Source organism: Cottoperca gobio, chromosome 22 (genome assembly GCF_900634415.1).
Source record: "Cottoperca gobio chromosome 22, fCotGob3.1, whole genome shotgun sequence".
Taxonomy (NCBI): Eukaryota; Metazoa; Chordata; class Actinopteri; order Perciformes; family Bovichtidae; genus Cottoperca; species Cottoperca gobio.
Genome location: NC_041376.1, coordinates 13,363,081 through 13,384,023, shown reverse-complemented (window position 1 = coordinate 13,384,023; position 20,943 = coordinate 13,363,081). Strand labels below are relative to the sequence as shown.

The window sequence follows — 20,943 nt, the reverse complement described above, 5'->3', positions numbered from 1 at the left end:
GTTCAGTTTTAATGTTTTTATTTGTTTTTCAGAGAGAGAGAGAATTCTGAATAGCAGTTGTTAACATTTTTATATTAAAGGCGGCGACGCTGACATTTGTTCCTATACACGCATGCACAAGCCTTCCACATATGTGTGCTGCCTCTATTAATCTCCTGTTGTCTCTCTTTGGTCTTTGTTTAGAATCACAGTGCACACTGTGTGGTGAACCAGAAGGTGAGTGGGCCTCGCCGTTCCCCGATACCTCTTGTCATCGTCATCTCCCGGCTTGTTGTTTTGCTGTTTGGGGAGGGTGGGAAGTGGAACGGGGGCAACGCTGTGCTGCAGACACACTGTTCTTCAGTCTTCATCTCAGCAAAGCAATGGCACGGGCCAGGTGTTAGGTTCCACATAGAACAAAATACACTGTGCATAAAGGTAGCATCCTCCTGGATTGGATTTAATTTAATTATTAAAGCATTCTGCCCTGCACATTACAAACTGTCACAGGTGCACAGTGCACTGCAGTGCGGGGTTGGTGAACAAAGTAACTCCAGGAGGTGGCCATCTTTATGCACTTAAGGTTACTCCTACTGACCTGAGTGACTGACAGCATGAAGGCTGAAGGACACAGCTTCAGAGTGCTGACTAAGCACACTTGCTTCTGCTTCACACCTCACTGAATGTTTCAATTTGTGTACACATCTCATTCTATGAGTGTCCCCGCATTCCCGACACTAGTCTCATCCTCCATTGCCAAGTTCAAATCATTCCCATAAGTCTCCATCTATTTCACTCCTAAAGCTTAAATGATCTGTCGTTGGGTTTCATATGTGAGTCTGCTGTTATCGACAATCTCACAAAACAATAGTGACTAGAAATGACCGGTAAATACAACAGGAGCTGACAGCTTTTGATGCATTTTGCAGTGAGAGGGGTGAATCTAGAAACAACCCATAAACATGTTCAGTGACATGGTCTGTGACATATATGATATTTCCCTCTGGAGTTAACCTTGTCCAGGAATCAGCCATGTACCTCTAAGTCCAATAAGCATTATTCTATGTCTCAAAAATCAATGGTGCTCTCTCTGCTTTGCTTGATTGGATTAAGACGTAATCAAATCGAACGCGATAACTGTGTGCCTGTGACCTTCCCGCTGAGACGGGCAGAGAGGCCCGAGGGAAGTACAGGGAATGTGTGTGTGTACACAGAGTGTAAACGAGTGTGTATCTCGGCAGAAGGGAGCTCCCGAGGCACTTCCATGGTGTTGCTGCATGTTGCACAGGGCATCAGAGCTACAGAGCCACAGGCGTGGTGTCCCGAGAACCTGCAGACTGTGACCAGCCCTGGATAGATGGAGAAACACTGTGTGTGTGTGTGTGTGTGTGTGTGTGTGTGTGTGTGTGTGTGTGTGTGTGTGTGTGTGTGTGTGTGTGTGTGTGTAGTGCTTAGAATTTCCTGCCTTTTTAGCAACTAAATTCTCCCCTATATTCCCTAGCTAGTTGCTAACTAACTGGTGCTGGGCAGGTAGCGTACATTGGTTTTATTAGAACTTCTTTTGTTGAAAACAGCTCCTGCTGTGCCTGGAAACAAGGCTGATGAGCGCTGAGGGTCTAAAACACTGTAAAACCAGAACAATTGGCTAAAACACGCTGAAATGCTGTCTAAAGCTGAAGGGAACTGCCGAGTCAGAGTGTAATTCTTTGTGGGTTCATCATTATGAGCAATGTTGTTGACAAGAAACGTAGTCATTTTAGACATTGTTAATATAAATATATAGCATATTGCAGCTTAAAACGTCTCAATGTACCAAAGGTACCATTTAGTCTTCTTTAACTGAGGTATCATGTTGTGACCGGTGCCCGAAATTAAATTAAACCCCCAGCTCTTATCTCTATGTTTGTGTGTTTGCTCTGAGAATTGCTAGCGAAAACATGAGAGCATTTACAAACCAAGGCCTTGTTGCCCGCAGGTAATTGCTGTCCTGCGAGAGCGAAAGAGAGAGTAATGGTGTGAGGGAGTAAGATAGAGAGAGTTTGAATTGCAAACACGTACATTTGCACATCTTGTCCCTTTTTGTCTTTGTGCAGAATGCTGAGCCCGGGGCAACATGTCCTGCTGGGACACTCACCCTCATATCTCCTAATGCGTACACAAAATAAAAACACACACACCAACACGGAAAAGATTATTGGACAGTATCTTATGTGGAAGCATAGTATGAAATAGATATTTATGATGTTGGGGTGTCAAGGGTGTTCTTTCGGTCAGTGATTGTTACAAAGTCCAAGTGTAGTTTTAAAGAATGTGTTAATGTGTGTCTTTGAGTATTTTAACAGCTGCTCAGCTAGTATACTGAATAACTCTTGTTGTCGGCTCCAAACAGTGCAGAGACCACCCAAACGGGGAAGCACTGTGACATAAAAGAACACACTTTTATGCATAGACACATAGAAAGAAAATGAGAAGACATTACTGAGTAATAGCCAATATAGAGAAAGGACAGGGAGGACACTTTCATATACGGGTTGGCTTTAAATATAAACGTTATTGAAAAGTCTAAGAAACTGGACTCACCTTGATAGGAACTTCATGACTTCAAACCCCAGAAACTGAACATATTAGGAAGAGCCATACCCCCGAGAACACATAACCTTTAATGTAAATTGAAAATAGGTCTAGTCAAGGTCTGCCATGTGGAGTCAGTCTCATTTTGCATTACTCATGTGAGGACAAGGAAACCACAGCTGTTTTTGAGTCTAAATAAGAGCCCCGTCCTTCAGCTGATGCATGGATGCCTTTACTCACTGACAGCAAATGTGAGACGGAGCATTTCATCATTAACCGCACCTTCACCGAAACCCTGAACTTCTCTGTGAAGGCGAGAAAAGGAAAAGTAGAGAAGATGGGTGGAGAGAGGTGAAGTGTGTGGGATGTATCAACGAGGACAGAGAAGGACAGTGAAGAACGTGACGGGTAAGTGGGCAACCCTGGGTCCTAGAAAGTACATTTATATGCTACTAATTTGTTTTGCTTTCTGCGTTTTGATGAGAAACATGAGACTGAATTATATTCACTGGCTTATTACAGCAAAGGAATCTTTTTTGTGGAGGTTTTTGTGCCATCCGTATATCGTGAAAGGTGGTACGGGTGGATGTTTGGTGGATGTTTAGGGTTATGTTGGTGAAGAATTGTAGTTCCAGATTTCATGATAAAACATTTTACTCGTCCAGCCTCGAAGTCTACAGTATATTGACTTTTAACAATCTTTCCGTAAAGTGCTGTGAGTGCCTGAACTTAACCATGACAAACCTTTGTCATCTTTAACTTGTTATCAGCAGATGTTGTTGTGAAAACATTCTTGCGACATTCAAAAACAATGCTTACTCATATAATACATTTAAAAAATGTAAACTGGGCTGCATTATGTTTTTGTATCAAAACATATTTGCAGTTTTAAATAAGTAGTATATTAATGCAATTTCTAGGAGACAGGATTAAGTGGGAGGATGTACAGGAATTATTCTCTAGCAAGAAGTCTGGTGAACCGATAAGAAAGCAAAGACATTTGAGAATGAGAACAGATGACAAGAGACAAAACGTCTCAGTGTGATGGCAATTTCTTGCTCTTATAATGTTTTCCATATTCCCTTACTGAATGAATGTGTCATCAACCAGGCTTCTACACGTTGCACGTCAATGTACTGAACTGTGATCCATTGAGAAGCTAGCTCTCCAGTGTTATTCTATACCTCTATACTTACAGCCTGAGCCACACACTGTACTCTATCAACATTATAAATGGTCGTCTCTTCCTAATGTTGTGCTGGTGCACCATATTCAACCACATAATCATATTCAAGCATTGTACGTATTCAAGACCCATCTGGTCATTTCCTCAGGAGAGTGGAGGACATCTTGGAGTTTTACTGTAGGTAATATCATTACGCTCTAATGCACATTTCCCCTGTGCACAGAAATACTGTCCTACATTGAATTGGGCAGCATGGATTTTTAATTTTCAGAAACCCATTTACATTGTATGTTGGCTAGACAAATAGGATACATGCCAGACCGCCAGCCAAGGTCAGTGTCCAATATAGAGAAGGCTTGTTGGTAGGTGTGACAGGACTACTGATGCCGTGCATTATACAACACAGAGGCTCAACAGCCATAACAATGCTTTGTGCTCATGCAGTTTCCACATGCACTCTGTTTCTGGTAATCGAATAAAAAGGGAATAATGCTTTTAAAGTCAAACTGAAATCAAAATTCATTTTTGCTGACAAATGACAATAGGCTATATATCTTCCTTCCTATAGCGTGGGATGAGCACAGCACTGACTGTGTGAGTGAAATAATCTGAACAAATAGCAACATATAACTATAGGAATCCGTTGATTGTCAGTGAGCTCCCCCTGTTGAGAAGGGGGAAAAAACATTTGGTGTCAATGTTCATAGAGTTATTAAATGCTCCAGTCATTAGTGTGTCTTCTGTCAACGCTAGCTCTCAAATGTCTGTCAACCGCTGCCATTGGACCGGCCAACACAGAGGCCTGAAGCTTAAACAGTGTTTTCTCAATAGTTGCCATATAATTATTTTTCTTTAACATATTTTCTCCCGAATTACATTTGTATTCATCTTATCACAAATATGTTTGTAATCAAAGTCCACAAAGAGAGGATGGCGTAGTTGATGGGTGGCTCAAACACTGTGCTTTCACTGTTCGTGTCCCGTGTGATACCAAAAGTCACGAAAGTAATTGTGAATGAAGTTTAGTTGTATAGGAATGTCATTTTGTAGGAGCCAGGGTTGGCCACTGAGTGCTATATACACTAGATGACCTGTAAGAGCTTAAGTAGTTTCACTATCCATGTTAGTATTGTTTGTTGGAACATCACAAAGCTGCGGTTTCTGCTTTCGATGCTCGAGTTGGCATATTCAGAGACCTTTGGCCCTCAGCTTGACAAGTCATGTCTCTCAGATCAGATCTTGGGCTGCAGCATTACCGGTGTTTGCCAGCAGACCTGGCTGTGCTCCATACTGTATACAGTCACGCAGCCAATCGGCCAATAGTGCAACATTGGACTCCAGCCCCTGAAAAAACATTCCGGGGGCTTCGTGTTTGAGAGGATGTCAAAGCAGCCGTCTTTATGTCATCTGAGAGAGAAAGAGAGGGAGCGAGGGAGAGTGAGAAGAAAATATAACATCTGGAGATTGCCTGCAGCTGCCCACTGAAGTGGGATTAAGAAACCATGCTATTTAAACTGCGGGCAATTTTTTTTTCCTTCACCAGGCGGCAACGAAAAGCAGGCAGTCAATCTTTTGAGCTTATCATCAAGTAACCAAAGTTGCTCTCTCAGCTTTCTCGAGCCCTCGTTCTCTTTTGAGACGCAGGCACACACAGAGAGCTACAAAACCGCCACTTATTGTCACTTTATAGTCTCCCACTTTGATATTTTTATGCCTAATATTACCCTTTAATACATTTGAAAATCATTTTTAATGGCTGAAGGAGTCCCCTCTGGTTTGGGACGCAACATAAAATATGTGCAGGCCAAGAGAAGAACGTTTTCGCAGATAGCTGGCACTGCGTTCAAATAATTTATGCCATATAATCGAGCTTCACTTTGAGTGCAGGCATGAGAAACGTGTGGGGAAGTATCTGTTCTGGAGATTGAAATGAAACTCTTTCTCACACTCTGTTGCCATCGACCTGTCCGTCTCTGAGTCACCAGGAACACCAAAATCAGTGGCCAGAATAATGATAAGGCTCACCTTACCAGAGAGAGCTAGTGAAAGACCCTCATCAGCCTGAGCAGAAGTTCGAATCAGAGGTGCTGTCTCTCCACCGCTATCAGTATTTTGTTTCTGCAATGTGACATGAGAAACCCTTGCACTCCCAATCAGGTTTCTGGTGAGAGTAGGAGCCTTGACTGTGTGTGTGTGTGTGTGTGTGTGTGTGTGTGTGTGTGTGTGTGTGTGTCTCCCAGGTGAGCAGCTGTCCAGGTTTGGTTGTAATGGCTGCAGGGAAACGCATACGGAGCAGCTTTGCTCAGAGAATCTTGGGATTGAGAGGGAGAAGCTTGACATCCCTCCAGGCAAAAGAGTGATGAGCAGCAGAAACACAGCGGAAAGTTTGAACCAACTCAGAGGGGGAATGTCTTGGATGAGCTTTTTGCGAGCGCTCCCATTTATGACTCGTTTAAAAAACACAGCGAGAGCCTGTTGGCAAAAAATACAATACTTGTTTTCTTTCAGTGAGATGACTCACTGATGAATACATCTCCAAATATTTGTATCGTTATCATCCGTGAGCATCATGTTCTGAGGGCGGAGTACAATAAAATGAGAGTGATATTTTTGAATTCATTGCCGCCTCTTGTAGCTCATGCGGTTTTATTGGACTCTGGGGGTGATGACAAGATCAACTGACCGTCAGCATGCAAACAGTCTCATTACTAGGAAAGCTCCCAGGAGCTGTAAATTGGCTGGGGGAGGTGTTATCACGTTGCTCTTGGGGCAGACATCATTGAGCTCCCTTTTCATGATGGCACTTATATGCCACTCCACTTGATTATTCAGATATGGTATCAGCAATGGTAGGAACAAATACTGCATGTTTTTAACCTTGAGAGTTGTGGTCTGGCAAAACTTTTGTTGCAGTTGCAGTTTTTACCATTTTGTCAGCGTTGAGAACTGACATCAAGGCATTGCTAGAGCAGAACAAGGAGAACATGATGGTGATACAGGTTGTAGAGAAAGACGTTTTCAATCATTTGTATAGAGTTTGTTGAGACCCTTTATCACAACAGTGGATAGTGCCATGTATTTCTGGTGTTCACAGAAAAATATAACTTAGTCAGCAGATTACATGTACATCTGTATTGTTTGCTGTTATGTTTGGATTACTTGACATTGATGTAAAACATTATTAAGTACTCGTATAACATTATAAAAGTACGTATTTGGAGGAGGTACAGTCCATTATATCGATACAGGACTAATTAACGGGATTAAGTATTCACTCAGAGAATACTTGATTCAAGTACTTTGACCAGTCTGAAAACATTTATTTCAAACACCGTAAAAATGAAGTAAACGGTCAAAATTGAATGTCAACTCTAATTGGCCGTTAACATTTAGATTGAGGTAGGAAAGTGCTACAATGGAGCGCCAGTGCTCTCTATGTCTCTCTCCTTCTCTCTCCCTTTCCTCTTCTTTCTCTTACTCTCTGTCTCTAATTTCCCTCATTCTCACAGTTTCATCACTGCATCAACTCAAAATGTCAACTTAGAACTCCTCTAAAACAAGTAGATCGAACTAATTGTTCATGTACGTATCGTTAGCAACATGGCTACAGCTAGCAGCCTAGCTAACGCCTAAAGCAAGAAGCAACCGTACGTATAGAAATCATGATCTCAGTGCCATGATAAAGGCAGAGTAAAAGCACCAGTAGTATTAATACGTGGGTATTATGTAGTATTATGTTACTTACTGTACTAACTTAGTAGAAGTAGAGTTTCCACAGTTAACATTACTCCGTTTGTTCTGCTACCTGGGAGCTACTGTAAGCTATGTTGTTGAGATGCCTGTGTGAGTGATGCTGTGGATATGTCTTGGGCTTTTATTGTGAAAAGGAAATCCCGATTCAGAGGCAGACAGGATTGTATTGTAAAGCCTGGCTTATAGGGAACCAATCTAAAAGCAGACGGAGTCATTATTATACTGCCAATACATTGTGCAATCAATATTTACTTCATAATGATAAGTGGAAGCAAGCACGTTATCTATTGGCATTTTATTTGAACATAGAAAACAGTACAACATCCTCTGACATGTTCAATATACTGAGACTGGTAAAAAAAAATCATTGCATTCTGTACTTCTCTCTCTTTCACTTCCACGTGTCCCGCCTTTGTCCTCTTCTTAATGTAAGTGTGTCCAGTGCTTCACACTGCTGTGGTCAAAAGCGCTGAGGTCTTCTCCCTGCGGGCACTGCTCCTTTCAGAGCTGCTCATTTAAACCCCAAACCTGGCCTCTGAGAGCCTCTCACTATCTTTCTCCTTCACCACCTCTTTCCTTTCCTCTTTAAACACACACCCACTCAGGGTGCAAAGGTGGGATATTCTCTCCAGTTTGTTGCACTCAGTCAGGTATGAACACTTTTTTCAGCAACAAGAACCAATTACTGTAATAAGACTCTCAAAATTCCCTTGCTGAACCACCAATGGCATCAATTCACATCATGCTTCTGCTGGCCCCTTTCTCTTAAGTCAGCACTGGCCTATATGATCAAGGGGTCTCATGTGTATGGAGCACCACATAAATGAATCATCACTCTCAAGCATGATGGCATCTTAGAGATGCTCGTGATTACAGAGCATTGAAAACTGTCCGTATTCAAGCTCTGCTTTGTTTTATGATTATAATCAAAGTTTTTCTGCTGCACTTTTATTCATGAAGTCTCCGCAGATACATCGCTTGGCTAGCCAAGCGTTAGACAGGGCGAAAGATACCGGATGATACACTGCCTTGCAACTGAATCGCAAGCACGCTGTTGCTATGTATAGTCTCGGAGAACTCAGAAGAATGCATCGGGAGAGTGTAAGACTGATGGATACCGTCAGGCTGCAGCATGGGTGAATCATGATCATCTGAATTTCCACATAATGTTCCACCTCTTGAGCATTTCCTGCTGGATCAGTTGTCTCCTTTCAATTTGCCTTTTTATTTTGGTACGATTGTGTGGAAGGGTCTATTCTTTTAATTTCAACTGAATTCGGCGACATTGCATTTGACATTGCGCCGGCAGAGCGGCTCATAAAGCGAGCAGGGCTGTAGCTCGTTGACATAATGTTTGTCAGTTTATTGTGGTGCATTGTTTTACAACTTGATAAGCTCAAACTGCTTGAGGTCACAGAGAAGCACAATCCTCTTACGTAACAGGGGAGACTCAGTCCTCCGTGCCCTATGACAGACATTAAGTCTTTCAGTGACACTGAATCACCATGACATGGGAGGTAACGAATACACCAAGGTTCAAGGATGTGCTGTTTTCATTGCCAAACACTACCTCTCACTTTGTGTTTTTCCTCTCTAGTTTTCCAAAATCACATTATCATGCTCTGCAGCCTCTTCATTTAGCCAGATATTTGGCTCAGTAGCACTGGGAAAAGACATTGGATTCTCGAAAGCGAGTCAGCCAGAAGGAAATAAAGCTTCTTTTTCTTCTAGTCTACCCTTCTTTTTCTCTCCTAATGACAGTAGACAAACCACACAGCTCATTTTGAAAACCCATTATATCACCAGTAATGTACCAAATGCAGTGTTTTTAATAATGATGTGTTTGGTTACATGCACATCCACTATGTGGGAACTTGGGATATAGGACTTTAGTGACCACTCTCAATCTGCAGCTCTATTAGCTATTAACCTCCGTGCAACTCAGGTGAACACAAAATAAGTTGAGCAAGTCAGACAGATTTCCCACCGGCCCAGAATTCATTGCTTCCAGTCGGGGCAGGACATTGGTGGCGACATAACACACATAAGCTCAGAGGAACAAAAGTTTAGCTATGAAAATGTAATGATGTAAAGGAAACAACATTATCGCTCTAACAAAACTCGATCCTGCAGCATTGAAACTTACATAATAATTCAGGGCAATCTCTAATTTCCTCGTCATTATGGTGCTTTGCGTCTGATGAGCTGTCTTGCCAGCTTTTCTAACACACAGTATTTTCTTTTCTACATCATTAAAAAATCCACCCTTATTAAATACATGGAGCACTTGAAAACAGGAATCTTGAACGCTAACGCTCATTCCCACACGTGACAGACATGCCTGCGTGCCTCAGAGGTGCAGTCCTGGAGACACACTTTTCATTGCTAAAAATAAACACATCTCATTCTCCCCCGTCCTTGTTTTCAAGAGGAAACACACCCAAAGAGCATAACTAAGGGAGAGAGGAACAATGCTCACAGCATGAACTGCTGGAGGAGACTGTCATTATTTCCAGAAACAATTATGACAACTCTATCTTTCCCGCTCCATCAGGGAACATTTGAATCAACCACGAGTCTGAGAGGCTGATTCGCTCACAAATGATTTCTCTTGCCACACGAGTAGAAGGGATTAATTGGTGATGCGGCTCAGAGATTCCTCCTGTAAGTACCAGGTGATTGTTGGTTTTAGGAAGATGACAATGATGTGAATCACGTCAAAAGTGTTGCAGTCGCCTTGATTGCTTCAAATTTGGCTTCTTTGGAAATTAACTCCGTGTGCGTCTGACAAGAAGAGTGAGTGTAGCCTTTTGTTGTCACCCAATGTGTTCAATCACAGCATTTCCTGTGGCAAACTAACCTCTGGACATAATAGCCGACCCTTTCGCTCGGGTCTGTGTGTGATAACCAGCATCAGTCTAACGTGGCAATAATCCAAGATCAGAGGGGTTAATAGTGTGTGCTGTGTCCTCACCCTAAAGGCCCCCACTTCCCTAAAGCGCCCTCGTAAACGACTCAATGCCAGGGTGCGATGTGGCCCTCAGGAAACATTAATTCCTCCCCCAGCCTCAGTGGTCACTTTGGGTTAATCCCCGTGGCAGGAAGCTGAGCTGTATAGCTAAAGATGATGGATGCATGCCGCGGCTCATGGCCCTCCATCAGATGTGCTTTAGTGAAACGTAGTACACCCTGTTGCTTACTTACACATTAGTCACATTACTTGTGTCCGTGGGGTGTTGGATTAAGCGTCAAGACTCACATGGAGGTGGAATAAAGCCTGGTTTGCATTTTTGTGAACTCAAACTGATTCAGTCAGTTCTTTCTTAAAATATGCCCCTTTTGTAGCAGAAGGGTCTTTACCTTTAAGCTCACGAGAAGACTCTTACTTTGGGTTAAAAACACTGGCCCCACTTAACGTTCTTTCTAAAAACCAAACAATCTATCACTGTCGGCCGTGAAGGCACCTCTGTACAGGTAATGTAACCTGTGGCATTTCCCTCCAGCACACAGAAGACCTCTTTAATCTCCCTTGCACTTCCACTTATCTTCCCAGCTTCTAGGGTGAAAACATGTTGATGGCTAGAATGAGACCTTCTGTCTGGATGGAGAGGAGCTCTTTCACTCTTTATGTTTCTCCTTCTCTCATTCTGATTGGTTGAGAGAGGTTGATTCATGTTTGTTTTTGGGTGTGGGATGACACAAGCTGCGAGGCTGTAGTGACAACAGCTTGATGGAAGCTGGTTTATTGTTATTGTTGTTATGTCTGATCAGCAGTGGGAGGTGAGGAGGTGGGTCGATGCTTGTGTGTTCCTGCCAGACATTAAGAGTTCAGTTGTGCAGAAAACATTCAGTGTTGCTTCCATTTACTGAAGAGCTGCAAGTAACAATTGTTCCACCAATCTATCTTTTATCTATGATTCTTTATTGAAACAACAAATTAATTAATTTTTTTAGTTTATAAAATGTTAGAAAAATATGTTTTGCGACGTCTTCAAATTTCTTTTTTCAGCCGTTACTTGAATTGGTCTGACGATTACATCATAAGTTCTAGGATCTCGTCGTCTCTCCAGTTAGTGGCTTCTTCGTGTAGATGACCCTTCTTCTTTACCCTTGAAACGCCTGTTTGTAGCGCATGGACTATTTCTGATCGTTAAATCAAAGAGCATGTATATGTTTAACATTTTCTATAGAAGCATTTCACATTGATTTTATGAATTTCACCTCCCACTGAATAATTTCTGCAAATGAGGAGACGAGGCTCCACATAAATGCAAGCGTGCCTGCTGGTCATATACCACTTTGCTGATGATCCATTACTAATTACAAAACTGTTACGAGAGCTCATAGTTCAGAGCTCCCTCTGAAGCTGAAAAGTACTTTTTATAATTCAGAATGTGTTGTAAAGTGAGGCATTAAGAGAAACAGGAGCTGTGGAGGTCAAGACGAACTGACTCAGTCCACACTTATCTGGTGACCCTATAAAGTATATTTTCAAGATGATGAGAAAGCCCATAAGCTCTTTCATTAGTCCCACTGCCATTCAAATGTATATCCTGATATACTGCAACTCTGTGGAACTTTCCCGCCTCGTCCCTCCTGTAAACGTAACGCAGCCACAGCCAGTGTTTACAAATGCATCCCTTCTAATCTGTTTGTGATCAAGTTTTGCACTAAGCAGCGGAATAGGACTTAGTGGGCAATGCCCGACGCTCCGTGCGAGTACACAACATTAATAACTCAAGGTAATGAGTTATTATCTTTTGCCTTTATCAGATTGGCAAAGCCCATAGCATTAGCAGAGTGCTGAACGAGGAGACCAGCATCAATTAAATCAGCCACCTCTCTTTGTTCACGTTCAGGTGGCATTAAAGTACGACAAGCATAACATGATTAGGTATTAAATCGTATTAAATTGACCATTAAGGAAAACAGATTCACAGCAGGTTTCATATATTCCCAGTTAATTTGTGCAAAACAGCATTAATCCATCATAAGCATGCTTTGCTGCACGCTTCGCCTCGTCTCACCTTGTCATATGTTAATTCTCTTCACCTATCCTCCATGTCGGCCCTCTCTGAACACGAAATGATGTGCGACTTCACCTCTCTTTTCTCATTCACAGTGGGATCACATACTCTCACCCAGACTTCACTGCATGCAACAGTTTGTTGATTTTGAATCACACCTGCAAATATTGAACCCTTGTTAAACGTGTTTTCCCAGTCTTGTGTAATCTCTCTGATGAGGAACAGGAGGCAAAAAAAGTCAAAGAGCTACGTTACCCAAATTGTTTTGTTCTTCATTGGATCGTGATGCTCAGAGCTCACGCTGAAGTAATTGTCGGGGCCTCATTCGTTTGTGGCGTGCGTACACATCACATGCAGGAGTTTGAGCTCAGGCCTCAAGGACAAGCATTAGGAGGCCAATCAGGAAGCGGTGTGATGCAACGATGCAGTCGTTAGCCTCCGGGGCTCGCCTTGTTGGATGTGGAGATGGGGGGTGGGGGGGGATATCATAGGCATTTTAATTGATTTCATTCAAGCAACAGACCACCCATATGTTGTGCAATGTCACTATCCATAACAATAAATACTGAAAAGTCCACATGTACAGCACCTTTTGTTATGTTTTACTGCATAATTAGATAATGATGGTAACAATGAGGCAAACTGTCATTAATAATACAGCGATTTAAATGCCAGAGAGGAACTCGGGCCATATGAGTTTGGTATCCTTTGCTCAAAGAATGCACACCCAGCGATTGTGATGCCTCTTCTTAATTTGAATTTTCAGCGGTGCATGTTGACGTGAACATTTTACAGCGTGCAGCGGGTGCAGAGCAGTGATGTTACATGCTATGTTAAGTCGTGTTCAGAGCTGCATTTTTTTTATATGTCTTATCCCACTTATCAATAATAATAAAACACAAATCTGAACATTTATTTAGTCATATTCAATCTGTGAGACACCCTCAGAAACTAACTAACAATTGTTTTCATTATTTAGTAATATGTTGAATGTTTTCTTGATTAATTGATCAATAGTTTGGTACAAAAAATATCAGAAAATGGTTAAAAAATAAATTAATAATAATAATAATAATAATAATAATAATAATAATAATAATAATAATACTAATAATAATAATAATAATGATAATAAACAGCCCAAATAAACCTGGTTAAATAGTTATTTTCTTTTTAACCAGCAGTGCAAAACCCAAAGATATTCCGTTTGATATTATAGATATAGATTATAGATTATAGATTATAGAATACATTTGAGAAGCTGGAAACAATGCATTTTGTCATTTTTTGCATTTGCTGATTATCTGTGATTAAAAAAAAGAAAATTAGCTGAAGGTATCTATATCTATTCATATATATCTTTTCACAAAGCGTTAGACCATACCCCACAACCTCAGTGCAGGACTCGACTCATGATAAGATGATATGAAGGGAACATGTTAACCCCTGCCGCTTCTCCCCCTGCACTCAATGTGGCCCCCGGCAAAGACAAACAAACTGGTCCTGGCTGTGATGTGCTGGAGATTTGTTTCTAAGCAACCTGCAGCTCAAAGCTTGGAGGAAATTAACAGAGAGAGTTGTTGTAGAGTCTTGATGGGGTGGGTGGATGGAGGGATTGATGTCTGTTGTGGTTCCACTGGCTTTAGACAATAATTATACCAGAGATTGCTTTTAGAGCAGAACTTCAGCTGACTCTTGACTTAGCTTCTCAGCCACGATCTACGTCCAAAGACAGTCAAACATCGTCATCATTAGCTCATACATTTTCATTTTAAAGCCTATTGGGCTACACATTGACAATGAATGATATAAAGGTGTGTTTTTACCACAAAACTATAGAGATTTTGACCATATGTTGTATATCATATTGCTGCCAAGTTGCCATGATATACGTATTTCAACAACAGTGTTTCCCCAGAGTCGAGTCATATTGTGCCTCCATGTTAAATTGACCTGTCCGTCACAATCTTCCGCCTGCTACTCTTCTTAACACGCTCTCGATCCGACAGCACACAAATGCCCACACACATGTGTGCCAACCTGTCTCGCGGAGATTAAAAAAAAATAGCTTGTCTATGAGATTCAGTGGAAGAGGCTGCAGTCAGACCCCCGGGAACAAGAATAAAAAGTATGCCAAGTAGCTATATTAACTGAAAATGTCCTGTCACCAATCAATCTCAACGCTTTCTGTCATTATGTTTTCTCTGTTTCTTGTGTGTTGTTGTTGCTGTCGCACACTTTAGCATCAGACAGCAGGTGACAGCTGCCGTGAATCCGATCCAGTGTGACTTTTCTGAAAGGATATTTCCAGGTTTTTTGTATCTCTTTTTATCCCATTACAGCTACTTATGTTGAATCTGGGGAGGGGGGACTAAATCAGCCCTCTCACTGCATTGAATTATTACTTCAAACATGTGGTTTGACTGCCTGGGGAAGCATATGAAAGCCAGCCAGCCCCCTTAAGAGTGCTTTTGCACAGATGTTGACTATAAAGGTGGAAGGAGTGTACATATCTGATCTACATTTGAACGTGTAACACAGCATCACGCGACATGTACAGTAAAGGAGGAGAGTGTTTCTTTCATCATCATCTGCCATAATGTCCTTACCTAATTAACACTTTGCAGTATAGCCTTCATGAGAAGGCATCGCAGGAAAATATTTTATGAAGTAATATGTTCATTTGCACCCACGTCGGCAAAAAGTAAGACAGCTCGTTGTTGTGTGACCTTTTGTACGGGAGTCTTTCTCGTCTCTCAAAAGGTCATCTTTGGTCACACTTGGTCTGTTTATTGACGTGTTCTTCTCATTACTGAGGCTCATTTCTGGGTATCAGCGTATATTGTTAGGAAGTGTGTGATCGGTTGAAACCTACCAGACAAGATTATTTGGTGTAAATGCAAAAAAACAGAACTTTAAATAATTCTTTAAATGTACGCTAAATGTGCATTATTTACGTATACTATAACTTCACACATTTTTCCAGCGCGACAAATATTTTCAGCATTTCCTGCCATTTTAAAGAATATAATGTGCAGACTTATTTGTAGTAAACACTGTTAGATACAGCCCTTAAGTATCTTAAGTTATTAACTTAACATTTAACATTATCAATAGGATGTAATGTAGCAATAGTAACACATGCTGTACAGTCACTGTAACTTGCGCAGTGATAATAGTTATAATAGTGATAATAGTGATAATAGTATGTATGTATGAAGCGTTCATAGTGCACCCAGGGCATTGTCAAAAGCACTCCTTTATATCCCTGCTGTTAAATTAGGCCAGTAAAACACTGGGACAGGCACTTAAATCAATTACATTTTACTGTCAGACGTGTCCTGGTTCACTTCAGTCAACAGAGCGACATTCAACCTTCCTCCATTCAAATCAACACGTGGTGTTTGTGCACACAAGAAGTGAGTGTGTTTTAGCCTATAGGTCAGTATTTGAATTATTCCAGTCACGTGCCATTAGGAGTTTGCTTTGCACTCTATCAGTACTAATTGTTTTCCACCCTCAAATATGTTCAGTTCACTTAATTTTTCCGATCTGATTTTGTCCAGATTGACATCAAAGCAAATCATTTAACTTTGTGCCTCTTATGTTCCGACTGACTTTGGAGAAAGAGGTGAATGAGAGACAAGGATCTGAACTGGACTGTTGGTATCACTTCCATCTCCAAAAAGTCATTATGGCCGGCCCCCACCCTCAGCTCTCAGTGCTGCTGTGGTCTGCAGAGAGGAAAATCACATTAGAGGGGAAAGGATCTCAATTGTCTTCTTTGGGCTGAGGAGTGCGGATGCCTGCTGGGCCCGGGGGACCTGGAGTGTTTTTAAAATCAGTTCCATGATGGGATTGTCTCTTGGAACTGAGGGCTAGACTTTTCCTCTCTCTCTCTCTCTCTCTATATATATATATATATATATATATATATATATATATATATATATATATATATTGTATATTATCTTTTATATATATATAAGCCCTCTATATATATATATATATATATATATATATATATATATATATATATATATATATATATATATATATATATAGCCCTCATATATATATATATATATATATATATATATATATATATATATATATATATATAGCCCTCATATATATATATAAGCCCTCATATATATAAAAGTTAATGGATGTTCATCCCTGTATATATATATATATATATATATATATATATATATATATATAATATAAAATATATATATTGTATATGTGCAAATAATCATAGTTTATAATATTAAATTCTCTTTCATTTTGTCCTGAACTCTTCAGCAGCTGCAATGGATGGGAACTTCTGAAGCGTGTTGCCATGGCAACCAGGAACAGTTCTGAGGTTTCCTCTAACAAGTGGGAATGCAGTTCTGGTTGTTACATAAGACGTGTCCTACTCTCTTTCTCTCTTTCTCACACACACACACACACACACACACACACACACACACACACACACACACACACACACACACACACACACACACAGGGCTTTTCCTGTGGCAAAATTTCACATTCAGCATGATTTATTCATAGTTGGATAGCTCTGCTGGATTTATGATTCCACCATGTAAATGTAGCCCATGCAATCTAACACACTTGGCAAGAGTTTGCACGGGGGGCATTGTTGGACTCCAAGTCAATTTCTGTGGCTGTTGTACATGAAATGTGGGCTTTGAAAAGATTTAGATTCAGGCGATAGTTGTTTCAATAAGAAATGATACAAAGATGGCAAGACAATTTGGCACCGTCGTATTGTTGTGACATTCTGGGTATTACCGCAGTATAAGGTTCAATTCCAAAATACAAACGAGGAACCAGAAAGTTGGGACCTATCGTCATCCTGAGAGGAACAAGGAACGCTGATCCGGACACTTTGTTAAATTTCTTTCTGCCACCTATCGTTCCGTCCCCACTTTGACTGGCAAAGGGAGAGAGGGGAGCTGAGGAGGAGCGCTGAGCGCAGCACAGATAACACACTTCATCATTAGCGAGCTCACGATAAGTATTCAGACATTCAGCGGCTTCTCCTTATCTGCCCACCATAATCTCTCTGCAGCTAAATACTATGGCCGCCTTCAGCTCGCCACTCTGTAGGTGAAATTGGGTGTTAGAGAAGAGAAATTGCCGTTTTACTTTTGTTGGGACAGCCTGCCAATAACTTCATCATTTTTGAAGAGAATTAGTGCCGAGGCTGATAGACTTGTGTGCGGGGTTTACAGGAATATGCATATGAGCGGCTATAGTTCCTGTTTACTCTGTATCAGTATCATGTCCCTGTCATCTCCCCAGACACTCCAAAAACACACAACCACACACAAACTGTCTTCCCTTAATCATTATTGTTGTTTACAGAAGCTCGGTAGACAAAACTCACTCACCTCCGCTAGCTTCTCCTTGCTCTAATCCAAACCCTTTTTGCTCGTAGGCAAACCTCCCCCCTGCTGGGAGAAAGATAGTGGGGTGTAAGCTTTGATTGCTGGGGAGGGTGAGGGTGGCGGCGGTGGGGGGCTCTCTCTCTGTGCCATCTGTCACATCCAGACAGGACTCTCAGGTGTGTAAGTGTAGCCACATGCAGCTTGATGCAACAGGAAACGCTAGAGGCTTCAGTGCAACAAGCCAAACATGCACGTGTTTAAAAAAATAAGCATGTGTCTGATCGCACGTTAGGATTGAATCTTTTCTTTGAAGTTATTTCCTCCTGGGAATATATCACAATGTTCACGTGAAAACAGGATTTCTCACCGTGAATGAAGTTTTAATGAAGAACTGCAGATAATTAATAATTATTTTAGGTTTCTTTTGAAGTTGCAAAGGCCAAACATGCAGCGTTGTTTGTTAGCATATCCTCTTTTTCTAGTTGTGATACGTCGACTGGTTGTATGGGACAGTCTGACCATCTTCATAGTGCTACAAACCCTTAATGTCGCATGGGAGGTTACGCTAATCGTGCACCCATGATATCAGCTTGTTGTTTCGGCATTTTAAAGCACAGGAACAACTCTGTTTTTGGGTGGAGGCCTGTCACTTGTTGAACTTTCTCCATAGTTTTCATTTACATACTTTGCACTCGATGTTGCGAACGATCTTTAATTCAATACATATGATCGTCTTTATTAGCCAATAGTTGGCGATTATCAGATACACGGTTGATTGTTTTTAACTGTGTTTTAATATACCACTGTTTTAACACAGGTGACAAAGTTCATCATAGACAAAGCAGCGTGTCACTTGGTGTTTCCCAGAAGTGTGGACTCCTGGTCCTTTTTAATAGTGTGAATCATTGTTATGGTATAGATTCTCTATGAATTACCAGTTTGATTTAATGCCTGTTATCAGAGCAAGTCCTCCCTCGTTGTATCACTGCATGAGCAACCTTGCAAACATACAATACATGTCCACATGTGACACATGCAGTGCTGACAACATATAACATGTCTTTGTTTGTCATCTCATGTCAGCATTAGGTGTCAGTCCTGGCAGCAGACATGAAAGCCATATTAGGTGTCACGCTCAGCCAGAGACAGATGGTCTATGAGGAAAAATGATTGGCTCCCAATTGCTGTGGCAGTTTGAAACAGCTCAGTTAGTTGAGTATTGCATTAGTAATTAAAATGCTGCGGGTTCATTTTCAGCTCACGCTTGAAATGTGTGCATGAATCGTCCTTTGCTGTCACTTGGATGGACAAGTGAGCAGGATATCTGCCAAAGCCGTAAGCTGGGGCCTTGTGTTGATCGGAGCTGGCTGCTATGGTGAATATCACGAGGCTTACAAAGCTGCTTTACCTTCTTGTCCGATCGCCTCCTTCTCCCATCTAATAGCTCAGTCCATTGCTGATTTGCCCCGAGGGTTGAGGACACAATTCCCCTTTGATTTTCTAAAGAAAGGCCAGAATTCTGGGGAGACTGCATTTAACCTTTGGGAGATGGATAAGAAAGCTGCTCTATCGATTTGTTTTGCTCAGAAAATAAGGGGTGTGACTCTCCTCTGGCCAGCTGGAAGGGATGCTGCTGGAACCGCTAGACAAGTCTGTTTTTGGAAACATGTTTTAAACCATTTTGGTTACAGCTACTAAAGATGTATCCATGTGTTTGACATGTGTTGCACAGTATATAATGTTTCACTGAATTTGACAGCATGTGCGATTGAAATGAACTTTGCAGATGTTTTTAAGTCCTTTGGATCTGTTTGCATCTTGTGTACAGATTCTCTACAATTGGATAAAATACAACCAGATTGAAGTATTGAAGCAGTTCGGGGTGTTTGATGCCAGATAACTGAGAAATGACAGATCCTATTACTGATGCAAAACATTAAAGGCTGCAATCACAAGTGTCTCTCAACAACGGGACTCTTCATCAAAGTCGCCTTTATCTTAATCCTCTCTTAAATAGTGCAGCGGCTAGCCACCATGCTAACCACTGCCAAGTCTGAAGGTCGCATGCCTTTGATCTCTTAGTCTAGTCCAGCGCTCCATTATCTTTTAACTTTGTTTTCAACTCCAGTTAAGGTCTGAGCCAGTGGAAGAGTGGGAGCTGTCAGTGATACTCAGCGCAGATATAATGCTATTTAAATGCTAATGTGTTAAGAGGACCAAAACGACCTTTACTCACACTCTGGATGCGGGCGGCGCAGAACAGAAGCCCTTAATAAATGAGCCTCTTCCTCTGACTCTGCTTCTCTTTCCATCCACATCCCACGTCAGTCTGATATAAGGTGTGTTTATCAGCTTTCAGCCCAGAGGATTTTGACGGCATTATAAAGCTGGATGTTGGTTCAGGTGTTAAGTCGGACATGATTGGATGGTTGCAGAATGTGCTGCGATATAATTGGTTCATTTCTTTCCGGGGAAATGTCTGTTTATCACGGCAGGACGTCTTGTCTCTGCGGAGAAAAAAGTCTGTGTGTCTGGTGAGTTGTTTTTCGCCTCCAGTGCAAAGAAGGCAACATGAAGGATCTCTGCCTTTTTCTCACTTCAAAAAAATCTAATATTCTCATTCGTCTTTATTCTCAACATTTAAAAGCATGAAAGCCCGACATAATCTCGCCGCCGTATTTTGTGCTGAAATTTAAATGGCTTCCAGTTTCTAAATTCCCCCTCTAGCCTAGCAGTCCATCGGAGCACTTGGCACCCTTGCCAGGAAGCCAATAATTTGATGGCAGGTGCTGGTATCAGTGCAAAAACAACAAGCCCTCTCCCTGTCCACAGATGTCACAGATACTTGTCTCCCTGTTTGCAGAGTACTTGCCAGAAGGATGCACACTCACTGAGAGTGCTTCTTTCCCCCAAACCACCTCGCGTAAATATTAAATAACCTTCCAAATCATTTGTAGGACTTACTCCTTGAATCGTGCGTCGACTTTTCTCTTTCCTTAAGCAAAACTTCCATTCTGTATCA

General features: G+C 41.4%; 1 protein-coding gene across 1 annotated transcript in view; it reads left to right on the top strand.

Moving 5' to 3' along the window:
• The window catches only part of dlgap2a (discs, large (Drosophila) homolog-associated protein 2a), a 99,484-nt gene that overhangs the window by 29,820 nt on the left and 48,721 nt on the right, over nt 1-20,943 (top strand). Inside the window, exon 2 of the mRNA XM_029460151.1 lies at nt 184-216. The gene's annotated coding sequence lies outside the window, so the exon portion shown is untranslated. The remainder of the gene's footprint in view (nt 1-183; nt 217-20,943) is intronic.